This window comes from Dermacentor variabilis, chromosome 1 (assembly GCF_050947875.1).
Source record: "Dermacentor variabilis isolate Ectoservices chromosome 1, ASM5094787v1, whole genome shotgun sequence".
Classification (NCBI taxonomy): Eukaryota; Metazoa; Arthropoda; class Arachnida; order Ixodida; family Ixodidae; genus Dermacentor; species Dermacentor variabilis.
In genome coordinates this window covers 197570388-197594681 of record NC_134568.1, presented here as the reverse complement: position 1 = coordinate 197594681, position 24294 = coordinate 197570388, and the positions used below count along the sequence as shown (strand labels likewise).

The window sequence follows — 24294 nt, the reverse complement described above, 5'->3', positions numbered from 1 at the left end:
CGACGGAACGCCTCTGCTGACAGCCTGTACTTTTTTAGCAGACTCGATTTCACTTTGTCGAAATCCTCTGCCTCCTCTCTATCCAAGCGAGCGACTACGTCGGCCGCCTCGCCGGGTAACAAAGTGAGCAAGCGCTGTGGCCACGTTTCCCGAGAGAACCCCTGCTTCTCGCACGTTCGCTCAAAGTTAACCAGGAACAAACCAATGTCCTCTCCAAGCTTAAACGGCCGCATCAGGTCAGTCATTTTGAACAATACGCGTTCTCCTGCACCGTGTGCCTGACTTCCATTACGAGCGCGTTCGATCTCTATCTCGAGACGCTTCATTTCCAAAGCGTGTTGACGGTCGCGCTCTTGTTGCTCTCGCTCTTTCTGTTCTTTACGTTCACGCTCTTCTTTTTCTTTCTGTTCTTTAATTTCGCGCTCCTGTCTTTTTGACCTCTCCTCAATAGTCTCAAGGCATTCCGACAGGTCGTCATCCTCAGCTTCTAACTCAAGAATAGCCCTTAGCAGTTCTGGTTTTCTGAGTTTGTCTGAGACATCCAGACCCAACTCTCTTGCAAGCTCCAGCAATTTCGGTTTGCGCAACGACTTCAAATCCATGGCTGCTCTGAATGCTGCTTTCTCTACTGCCTATTATTGTCTTGCCGCAAACTAACCCGGCAGCAACGACAACCACAATTACCAGCTCTGTTTCTGACACTAACAAAAGCCTGGCAAAGCTCAGAAGAAGAAAGTCCCGCACTCACCAAACCTCGCAGCCAAGAATTCAGCGCAGTCGTTCCGCTGCAGGCAACCAGTCATCACACAGGGCTCGTTGCACTGCTCCCGGATCGTTGTGCTGCTCAGCATACAGTCAACTGCATATCTTCGCTGCTGGCCTCCGTTGTCGCGATCCCACCGCTGCCACCAGTTGTTGTAAATCGCACCGCTGGCGCGAGTTGTTGGGAACTCGGCGCTGACGCCCGTTGTTGCACCTGGGTCGCAAGCCCCAAGGGTAGCGTTGGCCTGGCGGCCTGGGGTACAACTGGAAGCATCCGAAGGTCCCGGCAAAGCATGAGTCGACTGGTAACAACAAAACAACTTGTTTATTCTAACATCGCAAAGAGTTGGCGGTCAGGTTGACCGACGTAGAGAGACGGGAGAGCACGTTACTCAACAGAAGAAATCGGAGCCTTCCTTTGGCGTCCGGGGGCAGCTGCTTTTATACTCTCGCAGTTGAGGGCAAGAAGGAACCCCTCTATAGACGAGCACGTGACGGTGCCGCTCGGGCACAATGGGATAAGGTGGCGCAGCCGTCGTGCCGGCGCCGTTCGGGCACAATGGGGAGGAGAAGGTGGCTCACACGTCGTGTCGGCGTCTGTCAGACCCCCTCGCTTCACAGTTGTTGGGAGCTCCTCTCCCCGGCTGCCGCGCTTCGACAAGCGTGGGCACCAATATGCACATACACTCACACACGCACATGAAGACACGTGGCATCGGAACATGCCTGGACGCGCTTGGCAGGGAGGCGTAGCGGCGGCGCCAAACGGGCCAAAATGTCTGCCGCATTGAACGAAGCCCCGGCGTCCGTTGCATCCGCGCCGGCTTTACCGCGCGTCGTAGGCGAAACGTAACAGCACCTAAATCTAAGCACACGGGTGTTTTCGCATTTCGCCCCCATCGAAATGCGGCCGCCGTGGCCGGGATTCGATCCCGCGACCTCGTGCTCAGCAGCCCAACACCAAACCGTATGGTTAGAATTAAATCAAAACTACATTTGAACAGTGGAGCGTGGGACTAAAGAATTGTAATTTAGAAGTACAATGAAAATATTGTTAAGAATTTTGATGAAATAAGTTAACATAAAGAAATGAAATAATAGAAATAATTGATAATTTTAAAATTTCAGCAAGGTAATCTTTTTGTCTCTCTAATAAAACTGTAAATTGCAAGTAAAGCATCCCTGTGGCTGGATCCCAGTGAAATCACCCCAAACGAAAGAATAGTTGGTGAAGTGAGCAATAGACCCAAGTTTGCTAAATGATCTTTCTAAGAGTTTTCGTTGTCTTAGAAAGCGGCGGCACGAGAGAAAGTAATGTACGATAGATTCAGGTAAACTGTAAAAAGAACATAGAGGGGACATAGCAAGACCAGACCTGTGTAGGTAAACATTTAGAGGCGGTATACGACATCTCAATTTTGTAAAAGAAACTTCCAAGTGCCTTGATGGACACCAATTATTATTCCACGGGAAGCCAAGATGGTGGAATTCAGAGGCTGGTGTTTGCATGGATATTGCAGAGTTTTGCGATATATAGAAATTTTTGTACCTAGCCGCGGTGACATAAGCTGATGTCGGCAAAACAGATATGATAGGGCCATTGAGGGATGCTCGTGCGAGCGAATCAGCCATTTCGTTCAAGTGCAACCCACGATGTCCCGGTACCCAAAGCAAACATACTTTCCGTAAGTACGGACGTACCACCGAACTAAATGTTTGTTGAATTCTTGAATTTAGAGATGCAGTAAGTGCTGCGCATACAGATAGCGAGTCGGTCACAACAGCTAATGGGTCACTTTGGGGGAGTTTTCGTAATGCTAATATAATCACTAATAATTCCGCCTGAAATATGGGTGTGAAGTCGGGAAGGCGAAGAGAGTAAGACCATTGAAGAGATTCAGAAATCCCCACTCCTGCCTTCTCATTGCACACAGAAACGTCAGAAGCTATACATTGTCAGTGGTTAGCTGGTGTAGGTGGCCGTGTAATATATTAATTAAATGTCTGCTTGGTAATAGTTCAGCATGATTTGGAAATATGTCCTCGAACTCAATTTGGAGGTCTGGTAAGGCATCATCAATAACGTATCTCTGCGTAGTCCGGAGCGACGGTGGCTGAGCCAGCGAAGCATAGCTACGGCACGTTCTGCCTTTGTTTTAATATCATCAATGTGACGGCGCCAGGTGAGTTTGCCATCGTAAATAACACCAAGGTACTTGACAGCGTCAACTTGAGGAATTATTTCCTGTCGGTATTGTAAAGGTATATTCACCTGTGCAGTTAACTGGAATACTAATACCGCACTTTTGCTAATATTTAACGACATACATAACTCCTCTAGCCATGTCTCCAGCATTCCTAAGTAATTCCGCAACGACTGATGCAGTGAATGAATATTATTTCCGGATGTAAAAAACGCGATATCGTCCGCATAAACATAAACATGTACTTGCGGAGACAAAGGAATTGTGCTTAGCAAAATGTTAAATAATATAGGGGAAAGAACGGAATCCTGTGAACGGAACCTCTTGTCTGCTTGTGTTTAGACGTCGAAATACCATGCTGGTAACAATAAAACTCTCTGTCCCTCATAAATTCATAGATCCAAGCGGTTATATACTTCGGGAATACAATATTCTACAGAGTCATATGCTTTTGCTACATCTAGCGTCACCAAAGCTGCGTACTCTCGTTTGCGGCGAGCAAGTTTAATGGGGCTCTCTGAATCTACATGGGCGCACCATATGAAGTGGCCGGGACGATATCCAATCTGACAAGGACAGAGAAAGGTATCATCCTGCATAAAATTTGTTATACGGCCGCGAACAACCATTTATATACATTTGATGACATTGGAAGTAAGGGAAATTGGTCTTATGTTGTCTAAGTCAAGTCCAGCTGCTTCGTTTTCAATATAGTGGAATAATTTTAGCTACTCTCCACTCTCTTGGAAACCATGAATTTTTGAGAGAGAAATTTATTATATTGAGCAGGTCCTGAAGCGCAAAATCAAACAAAACATTTAGCATTCTGTTGTAATGCCATCTGGACCTGGAGCTGACGCCCGTAACTAACTAATAATGCCCTCAAGCCGAGTCGCTGTTACTTTTACAAAGTCGTCTCCCAAGGGAGGTTTCCTTAGTCCTATCGGCAATTTATGCTTGAAAAGTAGCGCAAGTCCTTGAGCAATTTGCTTAAGTTATTCTAACAATTATTTTGTTGATAGAGCGACAGAGTCGATATTCACAGGCGCCGGTATAACTTTACGGGATCGAAGAAATTTAAACATGGCTCGTTATCGCTAGACTTCGAAAGATATGTGTAGTGCTTGGAATCATAATCCTCTTTAGCTTTTGAGACTGTTCGTTTAAATGTATAGTAGCTATATATGTGTAATCAGCCCACTTAACAGGGCACTGGTTGTATATTGGATTGGATTGTAAAACTTTATTTTATTTGTCCAACAGATGTAGGGAAGGCTTTAAGCCTTCCCACCTAGACGACGGCCAGGAGTCCTTGGACCCTAGCGGCGGTTTCGGCCAATCGGACGGTCTTCAGTTGAATCTCCGGATAGGAGCTGAGTAATAAGGTCTCCCATTGTTCTAAAGACTGTATTCTTCCCTCAGAGGGAGCCTGTGGGCATTCCCACAGAATGTGATTAAGATTAGCCCTGGTTGTATAAAAGTTTTTTTCCCCGCAGCCTGCTTCTTGGCCAGTTCCCCATAGTGGGTATGCGCCAGTGTTTGGGAAACGAAACGAAACGAAACGAAACGAAGCTAACTCTTGGAAGGGACAGCGTATGTTGTTTATTAGAGCCACGGGATAGAGTGACACTCTTGTTTCTTGCGCAACATTTCCTGTTCACCTCCCGAGACGACCGGGGACCAAAATTGAAAATAAACAAGATAAATAATAGTGCAGTACAAAATTCATGGGTTTCGTTATAGATATGATATCAGAACATAAGTTTAGCTACAGGTTTAGTTACTTAAGTGTCTGTAATAATTAGAATTAATTAGAAATCACTGGTTACCGCACACCAAAGCAAGGAATCGTAGACTTTAGAGACCCGCCACGTGAGCAAGACTTTGGAGGAATTCCTGGAAATCCGGAAGTGGAAAGCTGCAGTAATGACGTCACATACAAGACGCTGGCATGATATTTAACCCTTTATTGACGAGTGTTGCCTACTGGCAACGTACCAAAAAAGAATTTTTTTCTTACTGAGTTTAAGTATTGAGTATGAAGTTTCTAGCCAAATGTCTTCGGCCAAGACTGAATGACAGGCAGCAAGCGTCATTTGTTGGTTTAGAGCAGGAACACTGGACGAAGAAGTAGAAGTTTGGCACGCGACTCACTGTCTTGTGCAAGCAAGGTCAGAGGAGACAGGCCGATGCAACATATGCAGCTGAAGTGGTGTCACACATGTGATGTAAAGCAACTCAAATGTGCGCCTATGGTTCGCATATGATGAGAGCTGTCGATACAAATTGAAAATGAAGCCTTAGGTGGCTTGGGGTGAAGCCCACTTCCAGTTTCCAGTCTGGGGTTCGCCCTCTATTGCTAAAAAAATTCTGCAAAATATTTGTTATTTTTGTTGATTATGCTTATTCTTGATGTGTTTTGCGTATTTAGATAGAAGAATAAAAATTTTTCTCGGTATTTATATGTCTCGTCATTAAAGGGTTAACCGGCTAATTAATGGGAAACAGTTGCCTGGCATAGACTAAACATCTGCCTAGCAGAGCGGATGTGACGTCGCTCCCTCCTCTCGCTCCTCCTCTCCTGGGGCTCACCTCCTCGCAACAGCTACGCGCGCACCTCGTTACATGCTCTGACGTCAGCACCGGAAAGGACGCGTAATGTGCGCTTCGCGCAGCGCTCGTAAGGGCCTACGCCCCGCCAGGTGGCGCGCGCTGCGGTTCCTCCTCGAACTAGGACCAAACCTACTAGGACCAAACTAGGACCAAAAAGTAAGGAAGCTCTGGTGAAAGCAGTGGAAAAAACTTTAAAAGATAGACGAATACCAGACAGTTGGCGACAAAGTAGAATGAATTTAATTTATAAAGGTAAGGGGGAGAAAGACAGAATTCACTCTTATAGACCATTGACCATTACATCGGTAATATACAGGTCAGCAATGCAGGCAATCAAATTGAAGCTTCAAGCATGGGCAGAGAATAATGACATTTTGGGAGAGCTTCAGAATGGCTTCATAATAGGTTTGGATGATAACTTGTTTGTTCTTACTCAGTGTATTGAAACATCAAAAGCAGAAAGCAGACCGTTGTATGTGGCCTTTTTAGAGATTACAGGAGCCTACGACAACGTAGACCGCAACATTTTGTGGGATATTCTGGAAGGGGAAGGCTTAGGTAACGATTGTCTATAGCTTTTGAGAGAGATTTACCTAGAAAATACCGTTTGCGTTGAATAGGAAGGGATGAGGAGCGAGGAGTTGCTAGCTAACAAGCAAAGTGATCTGGCTAATATCTGTGGACAGGAAGGCAACAATTTAGGTTTGAAATTTTGTGTTAGAAAATCAGGTGTTATGGTATTCTATGAAAACAGTGAACAGACAGTGGAGATACAGGGCCGAGAAATACCTCGGGTAACAGAATATAAATACCTTGGTATATGGATAAACGAAGGCAATCGATACATGGAAACACAGGATAAAACCATAACAGTAAAGGGGAAGAGAAATGCAGCCATAATGAAGCACAGAGCGCTATGGGGATACAATAGGTACGAGGTCCTCCGAGGTATGTGGAAAGGGGTAATGGTTCCAGGACTTACTTTTTGAAGTGCAGCTGTTTGCTTTAAATCAGGGGTACAATCAGCACTCGACGGGAACCAAAGGTCAGTGGGTCGCCTCGGATTGGGCGCTCACGGGAAGACTACAAATGAAGCTGTGCAGGGTGATATCGGCTGGACTAGTTTTGAAGTGAGGGAAGCTCGCAGTAAAATTGAGTATGAAGAACGGCTGAGGAATATGGAAGAAAGTAAATGGGCTGGGAGAGTGTGCAGGTATCTGCACAGGCAAAACATCGATTCACAGTGGAGGAAAAGAACTAAGAAGCTTACCAGCAAGTATGCGGCCTGTATAGGTGGGCAACACAGCAACAAAGAAGGTCAAGCGGAAAGTCAGAGAGGCTGAAATAATCTCATGGGTGGCGGCAATGGAAAAGAAACCTGCCATGAGTAACTACTTAAGAGGAAAAAACGAAATCAGGAAAGAAACCATTTATGATAACTCAAAGGGAAGCTGATTACTTTTCGAAGCGAGATCGGGATGCCTTAGAACACGCACCTATAAAGCGAAATATAAGAAGGAAGAAGAAGCATGTGCTTGCAGCGGTAAAGCTAGAGAAACGACGGATCATTTTTATTAGAATGTGAAGACGTCTACCCAGCGGTCGATTTAGGCACCACTGCCATTCTTGAAGCCGTTGGGTTCAGCGGGAGCAGTGGTAAAGCAAACATGTCCGCAATAGGCATTAGTAAGAGGCGATTGGAGGATTGGTGGAAGAAATGTAGGGAAACGACAAAAGACGGAGACGTGCAAAAGCACAGTTCGCAATAGGGGATCAGAAAATTTGGGCGTGGTAGTTCATAATGTTTTCTTTTCAATGTTTAAGCTAGGTAAGTCATTAGGCAGTATAATAGCAAGAGGTTGGTGGTGCAAACCACCACCCCGTTCCAAAGGGGACGCTCATAACATCCATCCATCCATCCATCCATCCATCCATCCATCCATCCATCCATCCATCCATCCATCCTCGCCCTCCCTCTCTCCTCGCCCGCATATCGTGCCAGGGGAAAGACGTGCGCTCGCTTAACCTAAAGCCCCTTAAAGTATAAACCCCATGCAAGCGATCTTGCGCGCGACAACGACAAGCGACGCGATGGAGATGGCTGTGCGTTCGCTCGTCGCCTACAAGTCGTACCCCATGCGATCGATGACTTCGAGCGACGTCTCCTCAGTGTTGCCGGTATGAGGGCAGCAATATAGGTGCCGAAACTAGCGTGACGCATGGTTTATTAACTTAAGTTGATGTGTTTTACTGTAAAAAGCAGCATAAAATATTTCTGAAAGTCTTGCAGTAGGTTCTTATCCTTGCACGTGTAAAAATTTCATCGTTTGCTCGTTCCGTGCGACAATCGGAAGTACTTGAGTTATGTACCTCCAGTTCCGGCTACGCGCTATTGGCTAGTCGCTCATAGGACTTCCGGGCGACGAGTGACGAATACTAGATTTGCAGAACCGAGCGATCGCGCGACAAGAGCGAGCGATCTGTTCAAGGCTGTTTCACATGCTGCGACTGCAACGACGAAAATCGGTGCTGTCGCACGCGTCGCAATGCGATTTTTAGAGGGCTCATTTCACATGATTGCGATTTCAACAATGCGACTGGTGCGACGCCCAGGGTTGCTTACAGCCAGGTTTCGCGGCACACGCTGCATAATTACTTTATTGTAGTGAATAAAACGTTTACACTATAATATTATTGACTTATCTTGATTAGAAGCAAATAATATGTACGTTTACTAATTTAAAACCGTTAGTTAAGATTTGTCTTGGAGTGCGCGACGGCGGTTTCTGTAGATCAGTGCAACATCGCGCACGTAAACAGCTGTTCGCAGGTGGTTCAGCAATTCTTTATTCTATGGTTCAGCGCTGTGTGTTGTCTTATCTACCTTCTATGACCGTTTCGTTTTGCCTGCGCTACAACAATCTACAAGATGGCCTACCGACAAGTTCATATAGCTGCCCTCACCGTATATGCAGTATTCGGAGTTCGGCTGCACGAAGTTGTCGTGTCAGCCCAACAAGATCCTCGCGCTACCCGTGCTCGGCGTCAGCTTTTGGAGAAATGATGCGTGTACAATGCCCGTCATTGCGCATATGTGGTGCCTGCTCCTAGCCATATTCTTACGCCAAACGCATCAAGAAGCACCAACCCGAACGCCCGCGTGTGCCCCTGAACGAAGCCTCAAACGATCTGTGTGATTACGACGTGGAATGAAAATTGTGTTGTGAAATTCAACCTTAGCGCTAGCCTGGTTCGTCCATCGCCGTGCTTGCGCTGCGAATATATATATGGGAGCCCTCTATAAATATTTCTAAAGGCGCAAAAGCCGACGAATCAAATGTTTCGAGCAGTTACCGTCACTTTTGTAGAAACCTGTACGTTGTAACATAGCATTCTAAAAGACACACTTCTCGTCCACTTTGTTGTCCCGTGTCTCGCGCTGGTACTATACTCGGAACTTCTAACAAGAAGACCATATCAATACGCGCTATCCATAATGCAGGATCGTGGGCCCACGGCAGGCGCACTTGCCGTAGAATTTTTCAGCTTTCTGCTCAGCCTCGCACGCCTCTCACGGTTAGCCTGTTCTGTGGAAATAAATATTATTATCAATGTTATTAGATATTATAGTTTCTTCACTGTAATTTATAGCAATCTTCCAGATTTCTTAAGATAGTCATGCATTTAACCTGTATTGGATCAACATTGTTACGACATGCTTATGGGAGTCATTTCAAACTAGATTGCTCAGCCAGAGAAAGTACAAATGCAAGCCTCCATGTTTATTCCAATTTGGTATTCCTAAACAGATTATATTGGCAGAATTTTGTGTCTGCTTGCATTTCCTGCAATTCGATGTTCAGAGCTGGAAAAACTGATTCCTTTTCTTGCTGTCGAAAGGCTGCTTCAATGTCGATAGCAAGCTATAATTATTCATTTCGAAAGTGTTAAGCAATGACTATATGTCTAAGCTTATCAATGCATTTTTGTTCCACGAACACAATCAAGTTTTCTCTCCGTCTCATTGACAGCCATGGAATGAAACCGTTCACTTTCATAAGTATCAGGATGCAAACATTCTGGAGTTTGTCCTGAGCATTTGTCTGCATCCTATAGTGTGCATGTTTGTATCAAGTTATGGTGTTACAATCTATAGTAATTAACTATAGTGCAACAGAAATACGATGGACAGGAACGAAGTGAACACACAGAGCACTTCGTTATTGTCTGTTGTCAATCTGTTGCACTTTAGTTAATAATGATTACACACAAAGTCATCTAGTTTTCAGTTATTATGTCGGGCTTATAAGCCTGCTTGTGTCCTGGAATATCTGCACGGTTATGTATCCTGTAATTTAATTTCTGGCCATGTGCTTGCAAGTCGCGTGTCAATCTCCTGATTTTCCTGACAATCTTGTGTGATGTGCAGGCCCAAATAGTTTCTAGTGAATCCATGCAGGGTGTTGTGCAGGGTGTAATCTGCACTACAAGTGCTGCTTTGATTGCTTTCAGTTCAGCTTTTCTAGGTGTAGGATGACCTGGAATGGTACTCACTTATATAGGGTTTAGCTTTATGTAGTGTCATACTACTGTTACACTGCTATTGCCATGCCATATGTGCCTTATGTTTGCTTGCATCTTCATGATTAGCAACCTCCTCTGTGTGTTTGGCAGTTGCATATAGTCTCCTGGCTTAATTGTTTGCCCCCATATTCCACGGTATGGGCCTGTTGTGTTTCAAGTTCAGGCACTCCCGAGGTTGTGTTTCTGAAGGGAGGGGTAGTCGTCTTTGCATCTCATATGCTAGCTGGCATAGTATCTTGGGACGAGGTTCTGAGCTCTTGAGACAAAGAATTTGTGCTTCAGGCTGCAACTCTACTGTCTAGGTGCTTGTTCGTTAGCTCTTTCTCATAGAGGTCTTCAAGCATGGTAAAGTTGGAAAGACCTGTTATTACTACCCGATGCCTGTATTCGACGAGTTGTCTTTTTTGTGTGCTGCTGGTAATTCATACCGTACCATACCTTGGACACAAGCACAGCATCTGCGATTTTCTTTAGTATCCACTTGTCCACCCCCATTATTTCGAGATTATTCTTTTCACCAGGTGTGGAAGTTGCGTCCAGGCATTGCATAATTGTTTCACCCACGTGCTGGCTCTGCCGTCATGGGCTTACACTGGCTGAGGATTTGTGGATGTTGTCTTGTGGACATACTTGTCCAGCTATGTGGATCACAATGTGCAATCTGGGGCAGTTCTTGATTCTAGTCTTTCTTTTTTTTTTCGACGTTGATATGAGCTGACTTATCAGAAAGCGAGAGGCCAGACCGGCCAAGAAAGTCTGAAGTGTTGTCGAGGGCTTGTTGCATCATTCTTGATTTCTGCATAAGATAGCTTTCCCATAGACTGTAATACACCATAGGCTGTAGTGTTTCTTGTAGTATGCCCGTGTTGTTGGTATGTGTGGGCCAAATGTACCTCCAACTCTCACCTGGAATTTTCTGCCTTTCAGAAAGTTACTGTTTAAGTGCTCTACCAAAAATGTTTTTGCTCATCGTTCCTCTTATTAGAGCAGCATGAGGTACTCCTGTTAAAAGCCTCTTAACTCTCTTCATTCTTTCATAAGCGGTATTACACAATGTCCTGCAATAAAGTTCCTGCTGCTTATGGACCACTCATATCTGCCAGAAGGGACAACTCTTGAAAAAGGTTTTCTTTGTGCTATGTGTGCGACGTATATGTAGTATGAGCATTCATGCCTTGATATTATACATCTGTAGAACCAGCTTCCTGACAGAGTACTTGCTATACCTGATCATGCTTATTTGTGCAGTGCTGTTGAACAATACATATTGATGCAATGAATATTTACACACTCGAATTATCACGAAACATGGTTGTTTTACAATTCTGCCCTTTGCTTTCTATTGGTGTTAGATTTTGCATAAGCATGCCCCCCTATGCAATAGTATATTGAAGTGTAAGGGTTCAATAAAAGGTGATGAACTAAATCTAAGTGCAAGAGCTTTTTTTTTCACCTATGACTCCCATTGAAATGCGACTTCCATGGCTGGCAAACAACCCCTCGCCTTGTGTTAGCAGCAGAATGCTATAGCCACAATGGCAGGTGAACAAATTGAAGAACAATATTTCTGTCTATAATTTTTTTTCTTGCCTGCATGTAAGTAAAGTTTGGAATAAGTTTGTCATTGCAAAAAAAGCCCAGTTTGTGTTATTTTATTGAATAAACCACATATTGTGTATAGTTGAAATGCAGAAATTTGTTCTAAAATCCTCGGGTGATATATGTTCTTGCAAGTAGCATGGTATTTCATTATTTATAAAGATAGTAATCGCAGCGGATATCGTTATATGGTTTTACACATTAATATATGTGATCACAAACTTATTAGAAACTTACTAGAAACATGTAAAGCATGAATGTTTCTGCACACTTGATCAGCCGTGAACGTGCAAGAACTGCTTGTACTGGCTGACTTCACTGCACAGTTTTGATTTACTTTTCTTCAGCGTGTCGTTTTATACTGTTTTATCCCCACAAGAACAGGCCATTTGCCTGCTTTTCGCATTGTTGCACGAGTTCTACATAATTGTGCAGGAGGCGGGTACGTTGTCACTGTGCCATTATAGCAAGCAATTTACTTAATCTACTAGCTGTACAGTTAAGTACCTTGCAGAGCATGTGTTCATACAGATGCAGTAAGGATACAAAGTCCGGAACATAGTCAATGTTTATTGGTTTCTGTGCAAGAAAAAAAAATATCCAGAGAAGAGGTGCAACTTAACGTGCATGTAATGTTTTATTCAAGCCACGGATTTAATGCTATCGTAGCAAATTCATTACGATAGCCTACACTTTCGCTCTGTCAAATTTAAAAGAGGCAAGATAAGCTTTCAAGATGCATCGGGAAATTCATGCTTGAAAACCGACAAGAAAATGCAACCGAACGGTACCGCGTTCAGCGCAACGTTGAAACTTCGGGTACTTTGCTGTCTTGTCATTTGCCCTTGCCAAGTTTGAAGTAATTCAAGCTGCTTTGTAAGCGCGATTTCTGCATGCTACTCAGCAAAAGAAAATTGTGACGACCTCGTCGTCTGCTGGGGTTCGAACACCTCCTAGCACTGAGAACTCCCAAAGGCGTACGAAACAAACGTGAAAATGCACTTCATTTGCTGTGTAGCGTGTCAACAAACGCATAGCAATCGGAGAATGCAATCTGCGGTACAAGTTTTTTATTCTCCCTTCGCGTACGTACCGAATTCGACGATCCACCTCTCCGCGCATTGCACTTGTCGTGCGAGACGCCATTTTCCAAAACAAACCGGCGGAATAGCTCCGTTGACAGCTCTCCGCGCAATTTCGACGGAAAATCGCAGCGATCGGTGCGACGGTGCGACTGTGCGACCAACCGGTTGGTCGCAGCCGAAAATCGGGGGGTCGGCACTGCGACTGCGATTTTCATCGCAAACGACGGAAATCGCACTTCCGGTGCGACGAAAATCGCATCATGTGAAACAGGCTTCACGCGACGGCCCGATCCGTCGCTCGAAGCCGTCGCTCGTCGCTGTCGATCGCGCACGAAATCGCGCTCATGGGGTTTAGCCAACTTCGTAAAGTAGCGACACTCTCCTCCTCTGCCTCCACTCCTCCTCATTTCTTCTCTCTTTCACGCTCCCTCCCCGACCGTATCGCCGCCTACATCGCTCGAGCGTAGCAGACGACCTTTCGCAGAGTGAATGCACGCATAACAAGGCGCGGTGCGATTTAGGTGTTCGCGTTGGGTTTCTAGCTCCGAGTAATTTCGTGTACAGCATAGAATTTCTATACGGAAGGGTATACAAATTCAGTGACGGCAGCTTTTTTCCTATTCTGATAATTCTTTTTTAAACAGTATCTGAACGAGCGCTAACCCTGCGCCATAACGATTCTGAATGTATCACATGCGCTACAATTAGGTACGCAACATTTGTCAAGTGCGTGTCGCAAGATCTTGTTGCTAATGGTTGTAAATAACACATTTACGATCGAATGCCAACATCCTGACCTCCAGCAAGCCCTCAGTGGCCTAAATAAGCCGCGCCGTCCTTACCATGTGGATTCACAGCGCATATCGGCTATGACGTACAAAGGCCGACCGAGGCCACGAACGATCGCTGCTTTGAAGGTTTGAAAAAGTATTACAAGCTACAGTGCTGCCAACGTGCGTGCTTGCCAATCATCTAGGCACGCGCGAAGGCTCAGAGGTGGGCGCTGGTGCTATTATGTTTCTCGTGCCTCAAAGTCGACAGAAATACGCGCGGCCGATCATCGAGTCGGGACTGTGCGCATATAGAAAATGAAATAAGTTTTCGAGTATTCGTTCGTGAAGCGGGAATGCGGTAAGCGCTTCATTCAGGCTCATGCAAGTGTACTATTTTTTTCAGGTTAGTGACTCATCACGAATAACATTTCACCGTGCGTTAGCTCGTCCGTTCACGAAGTGACGTACTTGTCGCGAACCCAGTTGCACTAAGGTGCATGCATTGAGGACGGTTGCGCCCACTCCGAGATAACATTTGCGAGATATGACTTTAGAGAAGTGATGACCGCGCAAAGAATTGCCGGGCTATGACGCGGTCGAAATTACAGTAAGTGAAATGATACAGCCGTTCGATTGAGGCACAATTTTTTGTCTCATTACGTGTGTCTCGAAGACATAGTGGTCGAACGAGCCAACAGTTGAACGGGCGAGAAAGCTAACGACTAAATGAACGAGCGAACTATGACTAAGCCAGCCAATGAACGAGCGGCCGACCGCATGTTTTCTTTGCGAGTGCTCCACCGCCGTATCTTAACCTACCCACACTTTAATGCTGGCACGAATTAACCGGTACGCCTCAGACTTATGGTGCTGTCGTTCGGCGACAAACACGGTTTCGGGAGAGCACGCACACTTTTCCTTTGTATTGCAAATCCACCGGACGACCGCCACTGACGAACACGAACAAAAGAGGCAAACAAAGCTATTCGCTCTAAAGAAGGCTAGTTAGTAACCACAAAATGCAGAGAGTTGCTTTCTTAAGGCGAGTTTTCACACTCGAGCCTCAAATTTTGTCAAAAGGAATGCGCTGAATCCTAAAGGTTTCGTAATCACGTTTTCTCGCGCAGCCTCGCGTGCCCGCGAATTCAAGCCTGTTGGCGTACAATATGATTAAGCGCACCAAATACGGCCGTACAACTTATATAAACAAAGTACACGTCGCATAAGATTGTAGTACTATGGGAGGCTCACAACTACCTCGTATAGTCGTGTGGAGAATGTTGGTCTGAAGTTCTCCCTTCCAATTCGATGAATCCATGTCTTTCTTCCTAACCCGTAGCGCTTACCGGACGGTATCTAGAAGAGCTTCTTGTCTTTGCTTAAACTATTTTGGCATACGAAGGCGCAGCAGGTTATGGTGGTAGAAAATACCGTGAAGCGACGTCGCACTTGCCACAAAAGTTCAAGGCGTTCGCAAACCAAAACAACACAGAAAAGCAACGGCGCCAACATGTGCTCCTCGCCCCTCCGCAGACGCTTCTCAAGCAAAAATGGCGCTGAAGCGCGACTGTAAACAAACGAAGCCGACGCGAGGGCCCACGTGATGCCATTAGGCCAATGGCGACGCGGCGTTGGCCTCGACCAGAGCGCGCGAGGAGGGGGCGGCATTCTTCAAAGCGTGACGCTACTTTACGAAGTTTAAGTGGTTTTAGCTTAACCGAAAGAACACCAACGCCCAGGTACGAGTGCCACTACGAGACACCTAAGCACAAAGGTTAGGGTCACCTACGATTTTTTCGTCGTCTTTTGTCTCTTCGCGCTGTTCCCACAGAGTGCGGTTACTTCGGTTCTCACGGCTCATTCCAACATGGATACGAAGCAGTGAGGAGCACGAAATAAGCATTCGCCGATACAGTGCAGCGTAATGGCTTAACTCCGCATAAAGACGGCTGCTATACCACAACCAGCAGCGCGGACTAATGACCGTGAAAGTGTTGCGCCATAAGGTGCCTCTATGGCAGCACAGCCGGAAAATTTAGCAGCTGTGCCCGTACTTAAACTTATCGTTCTCAGACTTTATGTCTGTGCACTAAACACACCGCGCCAACAGCTGCTCTCTTGTCTTGTTATTTTCTTCTTATTAATATTATTCGTTCTTTCTTTCTTCCTTCCTTTCTTTCTTTCTTTTTTTTCACATGCCCTGTGAAGCCGCTATGGCAAAAATACGGCCTATAGTAATAGCCAGCGTCCTCGTTTAACTGCAAACACATGGCAACCATCGATGTATACGAACATATACCGAGTGTTTCAGTGAACACTTTCAAAATTTTTAAAAGGTTCTTTGTGGCCGATACCACAATTCTAGTTCGTGAGCTGGTCTAATCGAAGAGGCGGACATTACTTGCACAAAAAATTGAAATACATAATCGGCTAATTAACAAAAATTCACTAACCAAATTTAATTAATTACCTTAAGAGCCATATTGCAATTTAGAAATTCTAGCCATGGAGTTAGCAAGGCGGATCCGCTTGGAACGAATCCTCAGGACGACACCAGTTTGCCTTAGCTCGGGTGCTCCTACCTAAATACATGTAAAAGGAGACTTCGTTTTTCTCGGCAACCACGGCACCATATTTAACAAAGTTTGTTGCATTTAAAACAAAACCTTAATATCTCGTGACTGTTGATTTCGAATTTTCGATTTAGGTCGTCAATTTTTTATTAAAAATTGGCAAAAATCGCAAATTTTCAGAAAACGAAACTATCAAGTTTACAAATCTCTAACTCAGCAAGCAAAAACGATATCAAGATTCTGTGAAATGCATCTGATAGTACATCTAAAGCGGACAAAATTGATACGATACACATGAATTTAAAAAAATTGAGTAATATGTAAATACAGCTTTTGCAGAACCCTTGTACACAACGTAACAAATTCACGTAAGATATAAACTGACACATCAAATTTGTCCACTTTGAATGATCTAATGGATGCCGTTTACAGAACCGCGATATTTGTTTTTGATGCAGAGCTATTAATTTAGAAACTTCGTGCGTCAATTTTTTTTCAAACTTTCATATTTTCGAAAATCCTTTTCATAAAATTCAGGCCCTAAATGAAAATTCCGCTTCCAACAGTCACTAGAATTTACCATTCTCTCTCAAATACAAGAAATTTCATTAAAATCGGTGTAGGGGTTATCTCAGAAAAGCATTTTTGCGTTTTACATGTGTTTGAATAGGCCGCGTCGGAGTTGGGCCCGAGCTAAAGCTTCCTCTTAATTCCCGAACTTTGCGGAGAAATGCATTGGCGTTCCAGATACTTTCTTAACAAAACGTCGTTTCATGCATTGAAGCACAAAAGTAACTGGAACGCCAATGCATTTCTCCGCAAAGTTCGAGAATTAATATCTCGAAACTGATGTCATCCTGAGAATTCGTTCCAAGTGGATCCGCCTTGCGAACTCCACGGCCAGAATTTGTAAAATTGCAATATGGCCTACAAGGTAATTAGTTAAAAACTTAATTAGTTATTTTTGGTAATTAATCGATCGTGGATTTCTATTTTTTGCGCAAGTAATGTCCGCCTTTTCGAGTAGACCAGCTCACGAACTAGAATTTGTGCTATCTGCCACAGGCAGCCTTTAAAAAAATTTGAAAGTGTTCGCTGAAACACCCGGTATGCTGCATCGAGCGGGACGCCAAACGTACGCCCGACGCACACCTGCAACTCACTCGCGGCCACTCACCGGTTCGGATGTTATAATAGTGTTCAGCAAGTCGAAGTTTTCTCATCCAACTAATTACTCTTGAAGATAACGAGCTACAATATGTGTACGAATCCCTTGGAATATATTCCACAAAATGGTTTATCGCGGGCTTTTATTTTAAATAATTTTTCTCCGTGGTTTATTATGCTTTTCTTTTTCGCGGTGAAATACTCGCGCATGTTTTTTTTTGTTTTTTTATCCCTAGAAGTCTTATGGGCAAGCGACTCTGTACTTCATTAGCGCACATGATAAATGCTTACACTGGGCACTGACGTCCTCGAATAATTCATCTTTGTCTACCGCGACCACACTTTGTAAGAGTTCCTGCACCTTTATCACTCGTAACAAATCTTCATAAAACTCATTCGTATGATCTTTTGGCTATTATTGCAGTTTATTTCACCTTTATTGTACGTGCAACGCGTTATTGCTCATTTTCATAAATGCAAGATACGTCCCACGAAGAAATTAATACGAGCAGGCGACCGAATTGGCGGCCAAGTAATTGAGGATGACGACGCTGACGCGACGAACGCTTGCGCTGTCGAATAAAATAAAACGAGAGAAAACACTTGGAAGGTCGTCCAACTTCTAGTTGAAGTGTACGAAAGACCATGTCTTCCTGAGCGAGTTGGGGGTGAGAGCGGGGCGGAGTTACTGCGCCCGCGACACTCTATCGCGTCACCCCTCGCGTGAGGGGAGCGTGGGGCTGCTTCAGTTTTTATACCGCACTATCTCCGAGATCGGCTCACATTTTTAGACGGCACATACCCACGGGAACGGCCCACAGTTTTAGACTGCACTACCTTCGGGATCGGTCCGCGAAAAACACCTAGAAATCCATATACACGATACGGAAAAGTGGGGGCAACTCACTAAGAAAGACACTCTCTGTAAAACTATCATCATCATCAGGAGGGCACGTGCAGCGCCGTGGCAGGAAGGCAGACGTGGTCCAGAATTGGATCGATTGGCTAACAGTCATATATTTATTGAAACAACAGCAACAGATGTGCCCGTGGAAATAGAAGGAACGCCGTTGACCCAGATGGGCGCTATCAGGCCCCCTGGGCATGCATGGGCCTGCCTCTGTGCACGCAGCCTGAAGGGCTTCTTTTTTTTTTTTTCTCATCACCGCCTGGCCGGCATACGTCTCCATGACGTGAAGCGCATGGACCACGCCCACCGCAGCTCCGAAGCCATGGCCCCTATATAGAGCCAGCCGCATCGACCACTTGTTGCCAGCGTTAGTGGTCGCGTTTCCTCGGCCTGCAGACCTCTGGTACCCAGTTTCTGTCGTCTCAAACCGTGAGAGGTAGAACTCTCCGCCTAGCCGTGCGATCAGTCAGCTGGACTGTGTAAGTCAAGCCGCGCATAGGACATGCCTGCCTCTATAGCTTTTGTGTTATGCTGAGAATCTTAACGAACAGCTTTCTTTGACTCAGTAAAGAAAAAGGAGCGACGCCTGGAACACGGACGAAGAAAGAGGTCGGGACGAGCGCTGTCTTGGACGAGCACATCTTTGGTTATTTCGCCAGTGTTTCGTGGTCGGTGGTTTGTAGTCGGTGGTCGCACTTTTCCCGCTGATACAAAGGGCGCGTTCGGCGACGAACGCCAAAAGTGAATATATTAGATTAAATAAAAGCCTGGGCTGCGAACGCAGTTCTCACAAACTTATGAATTATAGATACGGCATTTGCAACGGTAAAACATTTTTTTGCAAAGTTTGTTAAGCAGCCAGGCCTATCACGGAGGCTTTGAAAATAGGTAATGGGCCGCAATGCTGAAGTACACCCGGCCACAAGATGTTACAGACCACGGAATCTGAGAAAAAGGTTAATACCTCAGCAGCCTCGAAACGAAGACTAGTGTTGGCATTTCTAGCCGCTCTTAGTATATATGCGGACAACAAAATGGTGTATATTGTTTCAATGGCTAGTTTTAGAGGCTGCTCGGAAATTCAGCGTTTTACTATGTCACGTGGTACGTAACATTTTGCGACCGGCTGTACAACTCTGCTCCATTGCAAACATGGATACTTCGTGACATCGTCTCTTAAGCGTACCAGAGTTGTGCGTGTAAGCGAATAGCCGGGCCTGGCGGCACGTGCTGTCACGCGAGCACTTTGGGACGTTTGAGCGTTTAGACGCTGTTGTGAGGCGTTCGGGGAGGACAGCTTTGCTCTTCTCCCGCCCCGCACCCCTTCCCCTGTGGCAGCTGCAGGAGAGGGCTCCGGGATCATTGCAGGTGCAGTGCTTAGCGGTTCTGTTCTCTATATGCGCAATCACGCAATGACAATACAAACGCTCCATAAATGTCCTCGCTGCAACGAATATACGCTTAAGCTGATCATTCCTTTCACAAAGTGGCTAGCTTTCTAGAAGCGTTCGGCTATTCGCCTACATTGACATTCGTCAGCGATGGTTTATGCACGTTTTTTGACAGCGAAGCTGTTAAGGGCTACTTTCCCCACTATCGTGTCCGCGAGTAGAAAAAGATCCCGAAGGTAGTGCAATGCCGGGCGGACCCACCGCGGAGGTGAAGCAGGCGTTAAGCACTCCCCATACGTGGGCCGATTCCGAAGGCAGTGCAATGCCGGGCCGACCCGCGGCGGAGGTGAAGTAGGCGTTACGCACTCCCCATACGTGGGCCAATCCCGAAGGTAGTGAAATACCAGGCCGAATAACGGCGGAGGTGAAGTAGGCATTAAGCACTCTCCATACGTGGGCCGACCCCGAAAATAGTGCAATACCGCGCCGACCCGCGGCGGACGTGCAGTTCACCATTAAGGGGCCTGTTAAGAACGGCCTGCTGAGGTGCAAGTTTTGCCAGCCAGTTGCGACAGCGGCGTCAACTTTTCCTGGAAAGCCACCGTCATCCTCTAGCCAAACGGCGTCACTAAGTCTACTGTGTCCGTAGGACAATGCGCCACGTCGGCCACTCTGCGTCGCGGGAGTGCCGAGATGAGTTTGACGAACCAGGCTTTGTGACGGAACACGCCACCGCCGACCCGGTCTGCTATGAACAAGAGAGTCCCCGAGGGAACTTAGTCGGAGGCCCCTTCCCACGCACCGTTCCTGACGTCAGCCCCGAGTTCTGCGAAGACCGCCTGACCTCGCTTCGGGACCATGAACCCGTGCGGAAGTGTGTTTGTAAGCCCTCGCGCAAAGAGGCGACTCGTTTACGATGACTGGTCGAACCTTTCCCTCACCTAGGGATTGAGGGAGGACCGAGTGTTCATAAACCGCTGTTGTGCGGCTGCTCATTGTACTTTCTCTCGCAGTCATGCTAGACTGATGAACTGCAACGTCCTTATGTAGATACTGTAAATAAACCCATAATCATCGTTCTCGATGAAAAGCAGTCCTTCCCTTCAACAACGTCCTCAGCGTGGATAAGTTGGACGATGGCATGGGCCAGCTACCATGTAATTCATGCCCGACTCCAATCTTGACAACTGGTTACGAGCGGTGGGATTGACCTCCCAATCCTCACTGGTGGCTGACAGCGGTGAGACGGACTTCGCGACGTGGTGCTGTGTCTGCGGTGAGTGCTTGGTTCTTGCTTTGACTCTCTAGGCTTCATTTTGTGGTTGTTCTGTTTAGAACAGTAGGGAAGCTAGATTTTTTATTGTTAGCTAGGTTGTGTTTTCTAGGTAGGTTTAGCGAGCAGCACCAAGGCAGTAAAGCAGCAATCATGGAGTTAAGGACACTGCTGAGAGACGAACTGTTGATTGTTGGTGAGGAACTGGGCCTCACCAACAATGTACGCAAGGAAATGCTAAAATCAGAATTATTGCAGCTAATTTCCGAACAGGCCAGTGAGGAAGAAATTGAAATGCGGTTGGAACTTCTGAAAGAAAGAGAGAAACGGGACAGAGAGACAGAAGATCGCGAGTTAAGAAAAATGCAAATTGAACTTGAAAGCAAACGTTTGGAGCTGTCTCAAAGAAGTGAAGGGGCTCTGGGACGATAAAGTGAGGCAGAATCATACCGCATGGACAGGCTGTTAAAGCTATTTGAGGTCGGGACCGACATAGGCTTGTTGCTATGCAATTTTGAAAGGACTGAAAATCCCACAAGGTTTAGGAGCACAGGCAAGAAAGATAGCGAGGGGTATCCGGAGTTTGCATATACCTTAAAGGCAAACCTAGTCGAGTGGCTGAAAATCGCGGAAGCGTACGAGAGCAGAGACAGGATCATTGAATGCATCTGTCTAGAGAAGGTTTACAAAAGTATCCCACCATCTGTGAAGCTGTGGGTGCAAGACAGAGGAGATGTAAACACTGCGGAAAGGGCTGCGGAATTAGCCGAAGAGTACGCAACGCGTAGAAAGCTGAACACCGAGGACGGTAATTGGGACGGTCGTAATGGACCGCGGAAACCATTTCCGTTCAAAAGGGGTTCGCAGACTAGACTATCGGAGCCTGTAGACGTGGAGGAAAAGCCTTTAGAAAAGAGCGAGGAGAAATCAAACGGGAAACAGTACCAAAAGAGCAGAAAAGAAAATTTGAATCTTTCAGACCAATCCGCTGTTATAAATGCCACAAACTGGGACATATAGCTGTAAACTGCGGGAAGCCTAGCGTAGTTTTCTCCTACGTGGATGAAAAGGACGAGAATATGGAACTTTTAAGCCCATATCTTCAAGACCTGCAAGTTAATGGTAAACCATGCCGGGGCTGCGAGACAGTGCCGCCACGATGGACACTGTCCATCCGTCTTACGTGAAGGTAGATGACTTCACGGGAGAATTAGCATGGATCAAACAGGTTGTAGAGGAACACAGCGTGTGTCTGCCCAAGGCCAAAGTGAAAATCAGTGGACCGTTCAGGGAGCTAGTGACCGAGGCTGCAGTTTCCAAATTATTGTCACTGCAGTACCCTTACATTTTTTCCAATCGTTCGAATGAGTTACTGCGTGACAAATGGCTTAAACTGGGAGAGGGCGTAGTACAGGCATTGACGCGAGGCCAAGCTCGTAAAATCACGTCGCTTTCGGCTGAAAATGCACAAACCGCTCCAGTGGAAGTAGCAAAGGAGATAACTTCAATAACCGAATCCGAGCTAGGCTCGAGGGACAAAACAACGGTTGAGGAAAGCCTGCCCCTTATAAAAATGAACGTTAACATTCTTTAGAACTCCTACCAACTTTCTATTTACTTTATTGACAGTCTATTAACATTTACATTCTAGTAACATTTGTTCATACACAGTCAAAATACTTCCTTCTGACTTTTGTATAAAGAATATTTTCAATACACCGTTAACAGACTTTCTTCTTACTTCTCTATAAAGAATATTTTCAATACACTGTTAACAGACTTTCTTATTACTTTTGTATAAAGAATGTTTTAAATACACCGTTAAAAGACTTCCTTCTTACTTTTGTATAAAGAATATTTTCAATACGCTGTTAACAGACTTCCTTATTACTTTTGTATAAAGAATGTTTTAAATACACCGTTAAAAGACTTCCTTCTTACTTTTGTATAAAGAATATTTTCAATACACTGTGAACAGACTTTCTTCTTACTTTTGTATAAAGAATATTTTCAATACACCGTTAAAAGACCTCCTTCTTACTTTTGTATAAAGAATGTTGTACTATACATCATCGAACTATATTTTTTTGTTTGAAGGACATGTATCCTCAGTACGTCCACAGCTCGTACTGTTTGCCAAAAAATATTTAGAATGGGAAATAACCTGAGAGTTTCTGATAAATTTTTCTAACACACATTAATGCCGGTATATGACATACTCAGGAGTCAAGCTCATTGTTTTAAATCATAGTCCCAATCCAAGTCGGTAGCCAATTGTTGACGGAGTGCTCCTAAAATGTTTAAAGAAATATGTTCGTAAATTCTTAGAACTAATCTTTTAGAGGATCTACTGGACTATGTGAGCGCGCGGTGACGTCAGCACACTCCGAGAAAATTTGCTTGCGCTACACCACCCGACCGGTGTGATAGCGAACTACTGTGCAGGCCGCGCACCAGTTGCAGAGCTTTATCCCGACCTTGGGGCTGGTTAATTTAAGGCCGATTTACGCTTGAGCCGTGACGTATGCGGTCGTGCAGAAAACTGTACATTTCGCCCACTGGTTCACAAACTTTGGCATACACTGGGCTCGCACATGCAGTGTAAACCGAAATGTGTGTACCAGTCTACGAAATGTGCAAATTTTCACCCGACCACATGCGTGCGGGCAGGCGGGTGGTGTGGTGTAAGGCTCGAGCGTAAATTTGCCCTTACCACGCACTGCTATTGCAATGCCACCAATTAGCTTTGCAACGAGATAATTAGGTCAGTGCATTCTGCGATATAAATAGTACGCCCTAAGCTGGAACGTGTCAGCATAGTAGCGTCACGATATTTATTAAAAAGAAGAAAAAGAAACGAAACTCAGGGTAACACGGCGCTGGAACGTTGCCGCTCAAATGTCCAAAAGGCTGCAAAATACAACTACTGCTGAGTGAGAGCGTGTATTGACCTGAGAAGCGCACAGGTCGAATAGAAAGAAAAGCTGAACTCTGTGCAAGCAACACTTTTCTGTGAAAAAATAATTAAATTACCCTTACAGTATAAAAAAATGTAGCTTTCTACGCGTTCATATTCGCACGCTTTCGTCCCTGCCTCCTACCGACGGCTTCTGCATATTAAAGGAAATAGGACCTTGCATCAAAGTGAAGGCAAAGTAACTATGTCAACTGATGTGCTTTATGGCGATGGTAGCGTGCTGTGTGTGAAAACAGATCGAAAAGAAATAATTATGCATTCTTAACATTCAGTGATCTTGCTTCACAACACGGCGACAAAATTTTGAGCTCCGACAAGGGGTCATGACATCCGTAATAATGGCATTCCGTATACCAACAGCCAGGATATCAAAGGCCATGCTT

At 45.4% G+C, this 24294-nt stretch overlaps 1 protein-coding gene across 3 annotated transcripts in view; it reads right to left on the bottom strand.

Annotated features, from left to right (window-relative positions):
* LPCAT (lysophosphatidylcholine acyltransferase) overlaps positions 1-24294 on the bottom strand; it is a 194751-nt gene that overhangs the window by 101214 nt on the left and 69243 nt on the right. The gene's annotated exons all lie outside the window — the stretch shown is intronic.